Raw genomic sequence first — 10,634 nt, 5'->3', positions numbered from 1 at the left:
TTTATGGCATGTAAATAGAATACATATACAAACGTGTATAGTAAAATTTACTGCAACCAGTAACAAACTATCTCTTGATACAGGTATATCTGTTTTATGGAATAATCTACCATTTAGTTTAAGATGTTGTACATATATATATTCTTTAAAAAAAAAAAAAAACTATTTAAAACACAGCTATTTAAACAGGCTTTTAATCTTGATTTTTTTAAGATTAAATTGTCACTTTGTAAAGTGTCCCTAAGTAAGTTACATGGAAGGGCGCACTATAATATATAGTAACAAAATTTCGATTTATAGTATTAATATTACTTTGTCCCCTTTATTTGCAAAACATCTCTCCGATGATAATAATCAATTTTAGCTTGTGGACCCTATAGAGGTCACATTTTTATCCGATTTAAAAAAACGTATTATTATAACACCGTTACACCCTAAGGACGGTTGAGTTAGAATTTCGTGAGAATCGGCTCAAAACTGACAGACAAAATGGCCGCCCGTCGTTCTCAAATAGCGTATAAATATGGTATATCAAGGTTGTGGACCCTATAGAGGTCACAATTTTAATCCTATTTTGAAATGTAAGTTTATAACCCAAAGATCTCGGTTCCTTTCGATATTCGTGCATATCGGAACGTAACTTCCTGAATTATGGCCCCTGATTGTACGAAAAATCGCAATTTTAGCTTGTGGACCCTATAGAGGTCATAATTTTTATCCGATTTAAAAAACGTATTATAATATCACCGTTACACCCTAAGGACAACTGAGTTCAAATTTCGTGCAAATCGGCCCAAAACTGACAGACAAAATGGCCGCCCTTCAGTTTCAAATAGCATAAAAAAAATATGGTATATCAAGGTTGTGGACCCTATAGAGGTCACAATTTTTATCCGATTTTGTTGAAACTTGAAATGTAAGTTTATAACCCAAAGATCTCGGTTCCTTTCGATATTCGTGCATATAGGACCGTAACTTCCTGAATTATGGCCCCTGATTGTACGAAAAATTACTTTCTTTTTTGCTTGTTCTCTATCCATCTCTCGAAAATGTGGGCGTATCCTGCCTGGCAGCCGTTGGTTTAATTTTCTGTGCCTGTATTTCAAACCTCAGAAATTAAACTATTCAAGGTATGTGTCATGTGCTTGTATGGCTGTGTTGATTGATAAATAAGCTTCATCTTGGTGAGATACTTATGTCTCTAGCTCTTTTCGTTTCTCAGATATGGAGTGGGGCTGAAAATGGAAGCAAACTGGCCGATTTCGCGAAAAGGGGGGCCTGCCAATTGGCGTTACTAAACGGGCAGTAACTCTGTCAATTCTGCTCCGATTAAAAAAAAATTGGTGTTGTTACAATGCTGAGATGTGCAGCTTTGGGAAAATAACAAGGTTATCGACAACAAATTAATATTTAAAAATAGCTGCTTGTAGCTAGTTCAAGTTTACGTAATTATTTAATCTACTGTACGGTTATTGCAAACATTAGAAAATAAACTTCTCGAGCTATGTGTAATGTGTTTGCATGATTGTGTTATGTAAATATGCTTTATTTTGGTGAAATAATTATGTCTCTAGGACCTTCGGTTTCTGGGATATGAAGTGGGGTTGAAAATTGAAGCAAAATGGCCAATTTCGCGAACAAGAGGTCTGCCATTTTGTGTTACAAAATAAGCATTAACTCCGATTTACATAAACTTGGTGTTGTTACAATACTGAAATGTACAGCTTTTGGAAAATAACAAGCTTCTGAAGAAGAAAATAATATTTAAAAATAGCTACCGGTTGCTAATTACTGTGAAATTTATACAGTGTTTATGTTGATGAGATAAAAATGTCTGATTAGTGGTATATGTTTTGTATAATACATGTTAGCACTGATAATTACTACTTAGGTTGTTGCTCCTGTCATTTTTTTGTTGATTTTAATAGCCTGGTAAAACAAAACAAGGTAATGGTTATTCATCGGATTACAGAAAACCTGGTAATGGAGGGTAAGTAATATTATATTCAAATACACGTATATTGCAATAAAAAACAGAGTTTCTAATTTATAAGCATTTAATTTCCTGACCACTGTTCAAAAATGAATCATTATTCATCAATAATCTATTGAACAGTCATCGAGAAGTTAAACACTTGTAAATTGGACACTCATTATTAAAATTAAATGGTCAGCTTTAAACTGGACACAAGTACAAATAAAATGATTTTTGGTGAATTGGGGTTACAGTGTATGTTGAATCCTTTTAAACCATACAAATAATTTATAGACTATTCTTATTTTGGAGTTTTGTAATTAGTAATTCATGCTATCTACAGTAGGACGTTAAAAAACATTTCATTTCATTTTTTATCTGTACAGGTAAGAAATTACATTAGATGTCAGTGCAAAAGAAAAGCAACAAACACAAAATTTTGTAAAGTATGACCTGGTCAAATATGTAAACTATTCATAGAACTATCAAAAGCAAGTAAATAAAACAACCCTAAATACTGACAATCATAAGTTTTATTACAAATGAAATGAAATTGGGGGTTACATTGTGCTATGATTATCCTGAATATCCTGATGAACTTTCTCAGCCCACACAAGGATTGAACACAGGACCTCCAGATTAGCGTGTCAATGTCTTACTCACTGAACCGCAAGGCTCCAAGTTTATTACAACTAGAAACAGGAAAAGGGTACGGCAACACTCCCGTAGAGAGTAATTAAAGCTGGACAGGCTGATACATCTGCATGGAGACTGGATCAAAAGATGATACCGGCGGGGCGGAGAAGTAAAAAAAATTAAAGAATCCCCGCTCAACAGAATACACAACAGACTTGTAGAAGTAGAAGATTGTTTAATACCCTTTATTGCACCCGAAACGTCGACCCATTAAACAATCTATTACTTCTACAAGTCTGTTGTGTATTCTGTTGAGCGGGGGTTCTTTATTTTTATTTTTAATTTATTACAACTAGCGTTAATTACATTTTGCATTAACAAGATTCGTGATATCAGAAAATATAGTTACCAGTAGGCTTAGTTTTTGACAAAAGTTACAGTACAATGTATGTTCAGATTTGACCCACAGTTAAAGACTCCGGTATTACCAGTATTAATTTTTGTGAACAATAGGGATATATATATATATGGGTACATATAAAGTTGGAATTTGTCATGCTACTAAGTAAAAGTGTAAGTAACACAGCAGAAAACTGATATACACGTAAACCCAATATAAGAGTACCAGATAGTTACTATCCAGTCTTTCCCTTTTAATTGTCCCCCACCTTTTGAAGAAAGCAGGGGACTATTAAAATGGGTTGTCTGTCTGTCCGTCTGTCTGTCACACTTTTGGGACACAATAATTCTCCCTTTAAATAATTGAGCTAGCGTGTTCAAACTTGGTGTAGGTGTTATCAGGTGAATGCCTTGATGGAGTTCGATGATGAACATTGTCTGCATACGGTAAGCAGAGATAAGCAATTTGATTAGTTGGTGCTTTTGGGCGTGATAACTTTGGTTATAATTAGGTGAGAGTTATGAAACTCCTGAGTATAGTGTCACCACGGTCTGTCAAGACCCTACAATTCCCTTTCTATGGTTGAGTTAATTATGGGTTACCTTAACATTGATATGACATCTTAGAGCATAGTCCTCTTAACTAGTAGTCTTAAGAATGAGACTGAATGGAATAATGTGTCCTAATGGTAATATTTTAATACATGTATATAATTAATATTATAAGCCTATTATTTTCTATGCCTATAATCTTCTTTGTATTGTTTTAATATTTTAATCTGTGTCTAAATTGTTGTGTTTATGTTAATTGTAATATAGGTATCTAGGGGTTACATCTTCATAGATATAAATATGGAGATGGCCCCATGAAGGCTACAGTTAACTTAGGCCAACTCTTGAAATTATACCTCTTAGTTGTGCATAATTCTGTATAGTTATAATTTAGTTCTGTGTACTGTCTGTTATAATTGTTATTACTGTATCTACATAAAGTTCTACAACTAACTGAATCAAGTGTTATAATCTATGATGAATAGCCAACAGTACTAAGAACCAAGCTGGTTACATGGTGGAGATGGCGGGTAATGTCCACACCCCAATTGGAAAAACACAAATATCAGCCTGGTTTTGATTTTCCACCAACCACGGTTCTGGGCTCGAAATCTTATTTGGGTATACCGCAATGTAAGAAATGGCATTTTTGTCAAGCTTGTCTTCTGAAATCCAAGTGTTCTTTGTTGCGGGCATATTTTGCCATCTAATCAAGTACTCAAGTTTATCATTTTTCACACGCCTTTTTAGGGAGCCACGCTGGCTAGGTGGTTAAGACGCTGGCTCGCTAGCCTGGAGGTTGGGTGTTCGATCCCTGCATTGGCCGAGAAAGTTCATCTGGATTTTCCGACGTGGTTTCCCCTTGTCAGTGATGCAGAACGGAGGGCCTGACAAGGACAGCTGTCTAGTCCTTTGGATAAGACGAAAAACCGAGGTCCCGTGTATACATTGGAATGCACGTAAAAGATCCCTTGGCAGTTGGAATTCGATATAAGAGTAGGCGATAGTGCCGCTGCCCGGGCAGGGCAAAATTTCCCTCATAGCACACTGTATGGCGTATGCCCGTCTTCATTAGCCCAGTATAGGAGCAGAACAGTAGGACGTTAAACTCCATTTCATTTCATTTCATTTCATTTCACACCTTTTTAATACCTTGGCTGTTGCTTGTGTCTTTGGCAGGGTCACTGTAATGACCCCTGGTTCTCTTTGTTCTGTAGCCACGGCAACAGTCTGTGTACTTTTAGTGTAAGTTGTTGGTACTGCTGTGGCACTTTTATCTGACAGTTCTGGGCACATTGTTTGACAGCATCTAGATATTGTTGGTTTTATCTCGTTCGTTTGAACAGCTATATTAGTTTTTGTGGCAATTACATTTACTGGGGGTATTGTCGATTCTTTGGCAGCAAGCATCTGTTTGAATCGCTGTCCTCTTATAAAATTCCTTTTTATATGCCCACATTGAAATGTGGACGTATATTGCCGTCAGTCCGTCCATCGACCACTAAGGCTGGGAATCGATATGAAATTTCAATATCGATTATCGGCAAGAATTTGTCAGCGATTATCGATAATAATCGATTATCATTCTTCCGGAAAAACCGAACTTTACCGACCTGTTATTTGTGTTGATCGAGTTACAATAGTGTTATTATCCTAGTCTAATACTGTGCCGATGTACGTAAAAAAATCAATTAATGTAAAATAATTAGTTGCTAAATGTAGGATTAACTTAAGTATTATTCTAAGTTTTGTTCTTGATTCATTTGAACCTTTTTTTTATTCCAATATCTCCGATAAATACAAAGACAATACATGGTTTCTCTTTGCAAGTTACTGGTGATCACACAGTGTTACTAATAATAGAATAAAATATAATAGAAGGCGTCTATTGATTGGACAATAAAAAAATAATTACCGGCTTTCAAAGTAGAATTTTTATGATTGGTTAATTTTGACGAAAACCAAAGTAGAATTCTTCCAAGAAATTACGAGAGATATAGATATTTTCCCGGGAAGTCAAAAACGTGTTTTGTATGGGCTGTATCTGACATGAGTTAGTAATAAAAGCTGAGTTGATCATTAATAATACAATTAGTTTTATCGTGAAAGCAGACAATTTCTCTACAAATCAATCAAGAGCAAAGAAGGGAGATAATTCTAATTTTACTATATCACGTGCGATCGTCATTGTTCACAAAGTGCGTGACCTATTTTAGTTTCAACTAGTAATAACAACAAAAACAACGAAAATATTAAAATAATGTATTTAATCTTAAAGTTTAGTTTTTTTACAATAATATATATTTAAAATGTGCCAGTTTGTAAGCAAAGGGGGAAAATAGTTGTTGTGTTGACGTTGTGTATTCGTTCATTTGTCTGCATGCCAGACTACAGCAAGTTCAGTCATGTGAAAGTGACCGTAACTTGCCGTCAGAAGGTAAATATACCGATAATCGATATTTGAATTTCAATATCGATTATCGTATCGCTAAATAACTTCTACCGATTATCGATTATATCAATATTTTTGCACAGCCTTATCGACCACAATTTCTTGTGAACGCTCTAATGCCAAAAGTTATCATCCAATTGTTTTAAAATTGATATATGTTGTTTAAATTAATTTCAATAATTTCCGTTTATTACGTCTAGAGTTATGGCCCTTGTTTCACTTTGTTGAACCTTGTGAACGCTCTAATGCCATAAGTTAACATACGATCTTTGTGAAATTTATATACAATATTTAAGTTAGTGAAACGAAGAAGCCTATAGAATTTCAACAATTTCTGTTTATTACGTCTAGAGTTATGGCCCTTGTTTCACTTTATTGAACCTTGTGAGTGCTCTCAAGTCAAAAGTTATCATCCGATCTTTCTGAAATTTATATGCATTATTTAGATTGCTGAAACGAAGAAGCCTATTGAATTTCAGCAATTCCCGTTTATTACGTCTAGAGTTATGGCCCTTGTTTCACTTTATTGAACCTTGTGAACGCTCTAACTCCAAAAGTTACCATCTGATCTTTCTGAAATTTACATGCATTATTTAAATTGGTGAAACGAAGAAGCCTATTGAATTTCAGCAATTTCCGTTTATTACGTCTAGAGTTAAGGTCCTTGTTTCACATTATTGAACCTTGTGAACGCTCCAACGCCAAAAGTTATCACCCGATCTTTGTGAAATTTACATGCATTATTTAAATTGGTGAAACGAAGAAGCCTATTGAATTTCAGCAATTTCCGTTTATTACATCTAGAGTTAAGGCCCTTGTTTCACATTATTGAACCTTGTGAACTCTCCAACGCCAAAAGTTATCGTTCGATCTTTGTGAAATTTATATGCATTATTTAGATTAGTGAAACAGAGAAGTCTATTGAATTTCAGCAATTTCCGTTTATTACGTCTAGAGTTATGGCCCTTGTTTCACTTTATTGATCCTTGTGAACGCTCTAACACAAAAAGTTATCACCCGATCTTTGTGAAATTTATATGCATGATTTAAATTAGTGAAACGAAAAAGTCTATTGAATTTCAGCAATTTACAATAATTACTTCTAGAGTTATTGCCCTTGTTTCCCTTGGTGAAACCTTGTTAATGCTCGATTGATGATAGTTATCATCCGATATGTATGAAATTTATATGCATCATTTAAATTTGTGAAACAGGTCTATTGAATTTCAGCAATTTCCGTCAATAATTTCTAGAGTTATGGCGATTGTGAACGTTTCAATGACAAAAGTCAATATGTGATCTGTATGAAATTTATATGCATTATTTAAATTAGTAAAACGAAAAAGCCTGTCAAATTTCAACAATTTCTGTAGATTACTTCCAGAGTTGAGACCCTTGTTTCAGTTTGTAGAACCTTGTAAACCCTCAAACGACTGTCTTGTAAAGGCCCCAAATTACCTACAAAGGAATAAATATGCGACAACCCTTGAAGACCGCTCGGACGATTTAGCTGCTGTGGGCGTATGTTTTGTTGCCTGGCAACCTATCTTTTGCTTACTTGTCGATTTTCTGTTGTCCACTGAATTAAAACTGGACCAAGTTAAAACAACTGAAGTATTACCTTCTCGTCGATCAATTCTCCATTGGTTGGCCTTAGTATTCATACCAATAGTTTTCAAGATTTCTGTCAATTCATCAGGGATGATTAAATTTTCCATATTTAACTTAATCGCTTGCAAAAGGTTCAGAGATCTTGCCTCAAAAAGCACTCCACCAATCTGTAGCAGTGAGAATCTTCGGTAATAACTAAAGACTTGAACTATCCTTGAAACTATTTATTACCGGAAACATTAAACATCATATACGGAGAACAGCACGTCCGACAAGCAGAGTAACTGTCCTGGAAATGGGATGAAACCTAGAATACTATATAAATGTACAAATCGGTATTTATAATAAAATGGTATCTAAGGAATTAACAATATACACCAAGGTTACTAATAACAATTAACAATGGAAAGATTAAAACATAAAAGACATTGCAATGAAATAAAACAATAAGATAGTAATTGAACTTGTTAATGTGTCAGCTGTCAACCGTCTGTCATAATGTCTGATTAAAATGGTGGATTAACAGAAACATAAGAATAATAGAAATTTTTAATTGAATGAATGAATACTGAACGAATGAACTATTGAAAGAACGAAATAGAAACAATTCATAAATTTATCACCATTATAATTTCCTCTACGCTGAATATGATTCGTCCTCGGATCATAATAAAATTAAACAATGCTTAAATACGTTTTTTAAAATGTCCCAAACAGGCCCGTTAGCCTTCATAGAGTGAAATTCGAGCGTACACAATAATGGTGATCACTTAAGATTTTAAAACAAAATGTAAAAACTGTTCTTTTAAACTTCCGATAAAAACACATTTTCTAAAAACAAATTATCACTTTAAAGAATAGTTGCCTGGAGGTAACGTATGTTTTATACTCTTAAAGAATATGGGGTTCTCCTTGGCAATCACATCCCAGTCTTCCCAATCTATTCTTGTATATCGGTTTCATTTTGCGGTCCCGGACCTTCTCGTTCTACCTTTAGTTGGACTTTCCCAGTTTAGATATTGCAAGGAAAAACATAACTACAGCTCAAAAAAAGTACACCCATCAGCATGACAAGAAAGCTGAAAAGCCCAAGTTTAAAGAAGAACAAATGGTATGGTTTTACTGTTCTAAGACTGAAACAGGAGTCAGTAAGAAACTTCAAAGAAAATGGGTTGGACCTTATCACATCTGCATTGACCTAGGAAATAACACCTAAAAACTTCGTCGAAATGCAGATCACCAACTTGTAAAGTCCCCAATCCATGCCGACCGTTTACGTCCTTACATTGATCCTTCTAAAAGGCCAACAAACCCAATTGAAAGTGATGAAATTTTCAACCCTGAGGAAATCAATTCAGATATTTCTCAAACTACAGATGCACACCCATCTACTATCAACCATAATCTGCCAACCACAACGGGTAGTCAGAACCCAAATAACTCCACAAACTCTAATACACAAGATGATACCAATATTCCTAACACACCGGATAAAGACATGACAATGACCCAAACACAGACCAAATTTGAGGAAGATCATATTGTTAAAATTTTACAATCTTCAAAATATCGTGGGCAGTTTTGGTACAAAACTAGATTAAAGAACGTTATGACTATGAGTATACCCGTTATTATTATTATCATTGAATGTTTTTATTTGACCACATTTTTACCCTATACTTACTACATTATTTTGGTTAGTAATTTTATTTTACTAAGTGACCATGACTTATTCTGAGTAAATTGTTTTATTAATTCTCCATCTAAGTATGTATCATTCATTGTCAGTATGGCTTTAATTATATACACGATTTAGTTAAAATCTTGATTGGTTTGACTAATTATTTGGCTACCATACTAAATTAAGTGTAATACTACGTTTTATTGTATGTATATTACCTGTAACTTATGAGTGATGATGTTTAATTGGCAGTATATGGCCTTAGTCTTTTGTTACCTTATTTTAGTCGAATATATTGTTATGACTCATTGTAAACATGCCTAAGTTTTTTATATATATATACTAGCAGGATACCCGGCTTCGCTTGGGGGTCATAACTCCGAAACCGGAAGTGGTAGACTAACGCCACCTGGTCTATGTTACTCCCCGGTCCGAGCTACCCCTATACCCCAAATTTCAGACTCGAGACAGACCTAGTGTAGCCGCCAACCCCGAACAGATCGGCTTCGCTCGGGGGTCATAACTCCGAAACCGGAAGTGGTAGACTAACGCCACCTGGCCTATGTTACTCCTCGGTCCGAGCTACTCCTATACCCCAAATTTCAGACTCGGGGCAGACCTAGTGAAGCCGCCAACCCCGAACAGACAAATTTCGCTCGGGGGTCATAACTCCGAAACCGGAAGTGGTAGACTAACGCCACCTGACTTATATTACTCCCTGGTCCGAGCTACCCCTATATCCCAAATTTAAGACTCGGGCCAGACCTAGTGTAGCCGCCAACCACGAACAGACCGGTTTCGCTGGGGGGTCATAACTCCGAAACAGGAAGTGGTAGACTAACGCCACCTGGCCTATGTTACTCCCCGGTCCGAGCTACCCCTATACCCCAAATTTCAGACTCGGGGCAGACCTAGTGTAGCCGCCAACCCCGCACAGACCGGCTTCGCTCGGGGGTCATAACTCCGAAATCGGAAGTGGTAGACTAACGCCACCTGGCCTTTGTTACTCCCCGGTCCGAGTTACCCCTATACCCCAAATTTCAGACTCGGGGCAGATGTAGCCGCCAACCCCGAACAGACAGACTTCGCTCGGGGGTCATAACTCCGAAACCGGAAGTGGTAGACTAATGCCACCTGGTCTATGCTACTCACCGGTCCGAGCTACCCCTATACCCCAAATTTCAGACTTGGGGCAGACCTAGTGTAGCCGCCAACCCCGAACAGACCGGCTTCGCTCGGGGGTCATAACTCCGAAACCGGAAGTGGTAGACTAACGCCACCTGGCCTATGTTACTCCCCGGTCTGAGGTAACCTTATACCCCAAATTT

The sequence above is a fragment of the Patella vulgata genome, chromosome 7, assembly GCF_932274485.2.
Source record: "Patella vulgata chromosome 7, xgPatVulg1.2, whole genome shotgun sequence".
NCBI classification, from domain to species: Eukaryota; Metazoa; Mollusca; class Gastropoda; family Patellidae; genus Patella; species Patella vulgata.
The sequence above is the reverse complement of the archived record's forward strand: the minus strand, read 5'-3'. Positions refer to the sequence as shown.